This window comes from Lygodium microphyllum, chromosome 12 (assembly GCF_053477565.2).
Source record: "Lygodium microphyllum isolate KBCC chromosome 12, Lygodium_microphyllum_v1.1.10, whole genome shotgun sequence".
Lineage (NCBI taxonomy): Eukaryota > Viridiplantae > Streptophyta > Polypodiopsida > Schizaeales > Lygodiaceae > Lygodium > Lygodium microphyllum.
In genome coordinates, this window is record NC_141146.1 from 67,748,930 (window position 1) to 67,756,617 (window position 7,688).

Sequence of the window (7,688 nt, forward strand, 5' to 3'; positions counted from 1 at the left end):
TAGGCATCAGAGTCCGACTCATCTAGTTTGTTGAGTAGAGGTGGGATTTGAGAGTAAGATTCAATCATGGTGGCCCAAAATTGATATGATTGGAGCTTCTCCCATCTATCCAACTACTTTGCTTAATAGTCATGCCGGAGCTCTTCAATGGTCTCTAAGGAGAGCAGGGTCACACCATCTAGATTCTCTGCTCCTGCTACGTGGGATTGGAGGAAGACATTCTCCCACTCTAGCCACTGCACTTTGTTCCTTACATTGTTAGCAAAGACTAGTTGTGTGTGTTAGTATGCCTCCAGCCTTTGGCGATACTCCTAGGAAGTGGCATCCTTTTGTTGGAGCTGCTCGAAGAGGGTGGTATTGGCCTTCTTGAGGTGATCCACTTGGGTTGTCAAATCCTATTGCTGGTGCTACTAGATCAAGAACCCATTGATGAAGTTCAATGATCGGTGGACCACTTCCTAGCTAAACTTAGGTGGGATGATGATGATCCGATGGGACAAGTTGGCAAGGGAGGGGCATGGTTGCAGGGAAAATGCCATCAAGATTGGTGAAGGAAGAAGTGGGGATGGGGAGCTTAGCGTCATATGTGGTCTCCTCCTCCCTTGGGCACTTCTAACCCTTTGATTTGAGGAAGGCACGTTTGGTGGAGAGGTTGGTTTCAGAGCTAGGCTTGTTGGGGTACAGGGGGATAGTGGGGCTCCTATGCTAGGGGGTCTTGTTCAATAGGTTACTAGGAAATGGGGTTGGGAGGCTCATCATCCTTTTTGAGGAATTGGTTTTTTCCACTCTGCAAGGAAATCTATTCCTCCTTTTTAAGCACATTCATGCTCTCCATGGTGTCTTTGGTGAGGTTGGAGGTGGGACTCTATCACAACTCCTGTCTAAGGGTGAGGAGGTGTCTTCCCATTGATGAGGAAAGCTGCTTGGCTAGATCAACAAGGCTCAAGGAAGTTATTATATGTATATCATCTACATCACGTGAATTCACGGCCTATTTATAAATATCTTTATCTATGATTTTTTTGTGAATAAAATATTACCCTTTTCTATTCAATTTGTAAATAACCCCTTTATATTACACCCTTTTGTATGTAAAAAAAGTGTAAAAATTGTATTTTAAAAATACCTTATTTTGAACCCACGTGATGCACACATATATTCATGACTAACTTACCCAAGCAACAAGGGTGGGTGGGGGAAAGAGAGGGTAAATTTTTGGCCACACATCACCTTGATGGTTTTGATGATGGAGTGCTTGTGGGATAGGTGTTTTACCTCAGCAAAAAGGCGATTGAAAAGTATATGCACCGAGCAATAGGAATATTAGCAGGCAAGAAGAAAAGGATGTTGCCTTTCTGGAGATGCTAAACACCTTGGCCTATAGGTAGATGGCTTCAAGCAAGAATCTAAAGGAATCAAGTTTTCTCTTGTGGTCATCAGGTTTGTTAGTTCGTAATCCTTGTTGACCATGATGTCAAATATTTCTTCCATGGTGGTGGTGGGGAGGGATGGTGGGTCTTGTTTTCCAAGGGCGAGCAAGTAGAGTATCCTGTGTACTCTCTTTGTGAAGAGATTATATGTGTTTCCATGGATCTACATGGTGAACCCATTGATGAGATTCTCCAATATGGATTGTGTGTCAGGGTGAATAGGGATAAAGCCCCATGGGAGTTTGGTAAATTGGGTGAGATGTAGGGACTTGATCCATGCTTGAGCATCTTTGAGGCTTGTAGGGTTGATGAAGTGTAATGCCCTTAGTGGCAAGCTAGAAGGAGGCCATGGCAAGAAGAGGGAAAGATGGCTTGAGATAGAGAAAGTAACAAGAGGCAAATGAGAAATGTGCACAAGTGTTGGGCGAACAATAAGGGGTTTATGTGATTATTTCTTAAGAGAGGGTGTGGCTAATGAGAATAGACAATGACCAATGCATGTGCACCACTTCAAAAAAATAAACCATATTAAGTAAATATGGTTAGGATGGGTTTTTTGAGATACTAGGGCCATGTTGACTGTATGAGGTAATCAATGGGTTCCATAAACAAGAGCCACATTAGTAAAGGTGGGGATGCTTTGAGAGCTATTCAATGTGAAGGTGGGAAACTAGTGGGAAAGGGATGTTTGATCCGATGGAGATAGAATAAATTAGTGCCATAATCATGAAAGACCTAGAAAGGACCGCTCTACCAAAACTTGAGCTTGCTAGAAAGTTTCCCTATTATGGTCTTAAAGACCAGGATGAGTTGGCCCTTCTGTAATAGTGGATTTTTGAACGGCCGATCAACTTGGTGCTTCTTTCAGGCTTGGATCTTGGACAAAATATAAGTGCTATATATTTGGTCATCTTCTAGTCGGGAAATGGCTTCCATGTGGAATGGAAGTGATTCGAAAAGCTGGTCTCTCACCACAAGTCAACAACTTGGGAACTCCCTTATAATCCTTGGGTGGCGGCAAGTTGACAATGACCCTGACTTTCGAAAAGTCAATGGCTATGCTATTCTTGGATACCACATGCCCTAAGATGCATCCATGCTTGACCCAAAACTGGCACTTGAAGGGGTTCAATGATAGGTTGTAAAGCTTGCATCATTCAAAGACTACTCGCAACTTCTCCAAGTGTTTTGCCTAGCTAGAGTGCATCCGTAGGTCGTCTACAAACACTTCCAACTCTCGTCTAAGCATATCTTTGAAGGTGATGCACATTAGACGTTGAAAGGTTGTAGGTGTGTTCATTAACCCAAAGGGCATTACGATATAAGTGAAGATACCCCACTCAGTGGCAAACACAATATTGTGCCTATCACTGGGATGTACTTGCACTTGGTTGTATCTTGAGAAGCCGGCTAGAAAGCTATAGGCCTCTTTACTTGTTACCCTTTTGAGCATGTGCTCCGTGTATGATGGATAATTATCCCTTTCTGTCGCAACGTTAACATTCTTATAGTTCACGCACACTCGGATCCTCCCATTCTTCTTCATGACTATCATGATCAGTGATATCCAATCCGTGTGCTCTATTTCGTAGATGAATCCCGCCCTCATTAGCTTATCAATTTTCTCCTTCATGGCTTGGGCATGTTTCAGATTCATAGGGTACAGTAGTTTTTTTATAGGAACCACATTAGGGACCATTGGTATGTTATGTGTTAGCACTCTAGGATTCACTCCTTTGAGCTCACTAGGCGAACATGTCCATGTACTCTTGCAAGAGCCCAATGAGACTAGCCTCTTCCCCCTCTGTTAGGTTATCAGCTATAAACACAGGTCGAGGCTTCTCGCCTTCCCTTGCTAGGTTGACTTTCTTGACCTTGGTGGGTCCCTCGATTGGCTCACTTGTCTATCCTTGTCTTTTCACCCCCAGCAAGATCACTACCTTGTCACCTTTCTTAAACTTTTTAAAGTGTTTTGGTAGGTTCTGTGGTTTCTTCTATTGTTCTGGCTCTAACTTCTTTGCTTGCCCTCTCCTTTCTTCCTTCAATCGTCTGCATCTTAGGTGGACCAATAGGTCCCCCTTGGTGCATATCCTCCTAGGAGGTCGGGGTATCTCTGGGTTACTCTCCGTACTGACCTCCGATTTGGAATTAAACTCACAATCCTCATTAGAGGAGAAAGTCTCCCCTGGTGGTCATATCTTGCTAGGTGCATCTGTACTAAGCAAGGGTGTTGTGGGTGGTTGGGCTATCGGTGCTTGTTTGTAATCTATTGCTCCTATATGCTCCACCATCGCACTCCATCCACATGACTCCTCTCTTGATCTTGTAGGAACTCCCTTTTTGAGGCTTGGAGTCTATGCTTATCTGCTCTATCACTCTTCCCTCAGTGTTGTACTCTATGGTGTCTATCTCTTCTTTGCTCTCCTCGATAATAGAGAGGCAATCCTCGTACTCATTGTCAAAAGCATCATCTTCTGACTACTCATCATTGCCTAGACTCTCATCTTTGGCTTCTCGCTTGCGTCAGTGACTCAGGCCCAATTGTATAGTAGGTTCAAATTGTGCACCTTAGTCCATTTCCACTTCGGTTCATCTAAGAGATCTCTGAGGGGTTTGAGATTAGCAGTAGGGCTACCAGCCAATCTACCTGCTAGATATTTTAAGATCTCATGAAGCTCCAACTTGTTGCTAGGGATATAGAAATAGATAAGCCTAGGTTGTTGGTTGCTTGCCTCTCTCCTAGGTTTGTGCTTCTTGGACATTGGTCTTGACTAACTGGTTGGCCCGTAGCATCTAAACTTGGCCTAGGTGTCACCGCTTGTGGCATGGGTGTGTCTCTCAACCTTGGTGACTAGCATACTCACACTAGAGATATCCTCGATCTCGTCCTCTAAGATAGGCTCAGCATCCTTGAGGTGCTCCTAGGATTCCCTTACCCACTCTTTGACATTGGCTATTGCCTTGAGTTGGTGCCTAGGATACTCCCCTACCTTGGCACTCCCTTTCTATGTTGTCTTTGGAGCACTGGTCTCTGCCTCTGCATTTGTGACCTTCTTGCCAGTCACTACTGTTGTCGCATCGTCAGTCTTGAGCGTGACCTTTATGCCAGTTTTTTTCCTCCTTCTCCTTTGGCTCTTCTTTCTTATTGAGGCCGCGTCTAAGTTGTTAGGCCCTAGTAATGATATGCCCACTTGCTTGGTCATGACATGCAGTGAGATGGGTGTGTCCTCACTGTCAAATGTCTCGACTCCGAATAGCCCCAAAGGCACTGATGGTATGATTGCCAAGCTAGAGGATGGCTTCCATCTAGGGAAATCGGTAAAGAGATGAGTAATACCGCACTCGACACATCTAAGGTCGGCCTTTTCCCTATTCACTTGTTCTCTCTCTGGATAGAATGATGAGATATGGCCTGGGTGCCACAAGTCCAACACAAGATTGGATCTTGGGTCCTTGCAAATCCCATACCCCTACCTCTACCTAATGCCATCATTAGTACTAGTCAATAGTCCATCAGGATTGGATTCCCTTGTCGTCATACGAGTGTAAGGGTGCACATAGGCTTCCTCTTCGTTAGGCTCCTCCACATAATGGACTAGAGCATCGGTGGATGGGTCACGTAGGGTCTTGGTGGCCTAGGTATGCTTGTTGGTAGGGATGGTTGGTTTCACATCGTTTGGTGCTGGGGGCGCCAGTTGGGCTCCTCTTCCAAAGAAACTTGGTGGCATGTTCCCTAGGTATGATGGATTGTACTGCTAGACATAGGGGAATCTCCTAGGCAACCTACAATGCATGGCATCATGGTCGAACCTACTACAATTTGCACAAGGCCTATATCTAGGATCCTGGCACTCGGCTGGGAGGTGGTTGCCGCCACAATGCACACATTGGACATGTGGTATTGTAGACTTCCTCAGAAGTTTCTGCAGTCACGCTAGCTCCATTTCTACCTTGGCTAGCTCCTAACCTTGATCTACACTCTTCCCCTTGTCTTGAGTGTTAGGGGTTGATCCCTCGCTAGAGGTTGTGGTCCTCTCTGAGGTCCTCTGTCTGGAGTAGTCGTGGTTTGAATTTTGAGAGCTTCTCTCTCTCATCTGGTCATCCACCCTAATTGCTTCGTTAAAGACCCTAGCTAACACATCTCGCTGCAAGCTAGAGTTTCTCGCTAAAGCCTTGTACAACTCCTCGTTGCAGATTCTGTTTATGAACACGGTGGAGATAGTTCTTTCATTGGGTTGCTCATTTGTAGGGATTCTCTTGAAGAGATTGTGCACATGAGTGACGCAGTCTCTTATGTCCTCCCTGTCCTTTTCAATGACGTTCATGACTATGAGGTTATCAGAGTACCCTGCCTCTGAGAATCTTTTGATAAAAAGGTCCTTTAGGAGGGTAAAGTTTGCTTGCTTAGCTGCGTCTAAGGTGGTGTACCATGTCCTACCTTTTTCGCCTAAGCAAAGCCCAAAAGCTTGGGAGCGTTGTGCAAGGTTCGTGAGACCATTGGCCTCACAAACTTGCTTGAACTGCTCTACAAAGTTGCACAGGTCTCTACTAGGCTGGTACTTGTCCAACTGCTTTGCTATTGCAAGGATTTTTTATTGGCTCTTCACCTCCTAAGTAATTTCTAGGCCTGAGAGTAGTGAGGTCGCTAGTGTTGCTGCACTCTATTCGGCAATCATGTTGTCCATGAGCCACTTGGTAACAAGCTTGCTCAGTGTGAGGTCTACCTCTAGCGCTCTCTCTCTCTCTCCACATTTGGTCATGCCTTGCTTTTGCTAGCTAAGGCTAGCATGCATCAAGCTTCGTGCACATTTATGTCCTGTTGCAGCTTCCTAGCTCTCTGCTTGTGGTTGTAGGCAACTATGCCTTGCAGCACTTTCCTAACTACTTTCCTCTCTTCCTCTAGGCTTGCTACTATCTCCTCTATTGGCCTACCATGGATTACCATCTTGGTTAGTAGGTCTACTCGTTGACCATGTCTTGGACCATGATTGGGAATTCACCCAAGTGCAGTTGATTGTTTCCTTGGTCTATATTTGCTCCTCACATTGTTCCTACATTCACCCAAGTCCCCGACTAGTTCTAGTAGCACTTTGCCCTCAATCTTGCTGTCATTTCAGTCTTGCCGCAGTCTTTGAAGGTCCTATTAATGGGGCTCTAGGAAAACCGACTATGTTTTGGGGTCTCCTCCTATTGATGGGTTCCTTCGAGTTATTAAGTCTAACTATATTCCTTGTTATTGAAAACAATCCTCAAATTATGTACACTCAGTGCTAGGTCATCTATTGTGCATGGTGCAAAATCAAGCTTTCTGTCATTTTCCAGTGCCCTTATGTGGAAGAAATCACTCTAGGGTGCACCTGCAAAATGATTATGCAATTCTAGCCATCCCCCTTTCTTGTCTACAACCTAATATGGCTAAGCACGGTCTCTGGTCGCTCCTAAGGATTATCCAGAGCTATGTTGCTCCCTCTACGCTCTATCAAGCCTAGGTTACCATATCAAGGTTAGTTTCTGGCTCTAAGTTAGGTCAGCAGTCTCTTGGCTAGGCTGCTAGAGGTCACTTTTAGGCTGTATAGTTGTGGTTTCCTCTCGTTTTTGAGCAAAGCTAGATTGGGCATCTAAGGATGTTTGGGAATGTGTCCCAATTGGTCCTAACCTAGGGAGGTGGTCCTATTCCTAGTTTTTTGTCTTCTTCCCAACTGGTCTAATTCCCAAAATCAGATTGTGTCCGATTCTGGGTGGTCTAACTCCAGGAGTTGAACAGTCTGCCAACTAGAGCGTTCGATCGGATGGTCCAATCAGACTAAGCTGGTCTGCCAACTTAAGTTTTTTTTGGGTCCGATTGAGGTTGGTTCTTGATTAGACACAAGGTTTGGATTTGATCGAACCACGTGGTCCCAACTGATGGTTGGTTGAACTAGTGGAATGGTCCAACTTTGATAGTCGAATGGTTTGACTCTCCGATTCTAGGAGTCGGACCAAGACAAGTGGTTCAACTGCAAGCCCCGACGGCACGATGCGATGATTTTTGGCTGATTTCTCGTAGCACTCATCACGGCCCCGTGTTATACCTTCCAGATCACATCAATGGCATATAAGGAAGATTCTTATGTACTTGGATCATGCGGAAACACTAGAATCAAAATGCATGATCTCCTTTTTGTGATCAGGAACTCTCTCTCTCTCTCTCTCTCTCTCTCTCTCTCAAGCTCTCCTTAATCTCTCTAATGCAAAATGAAGTGTCTCTTGCCACTCCTG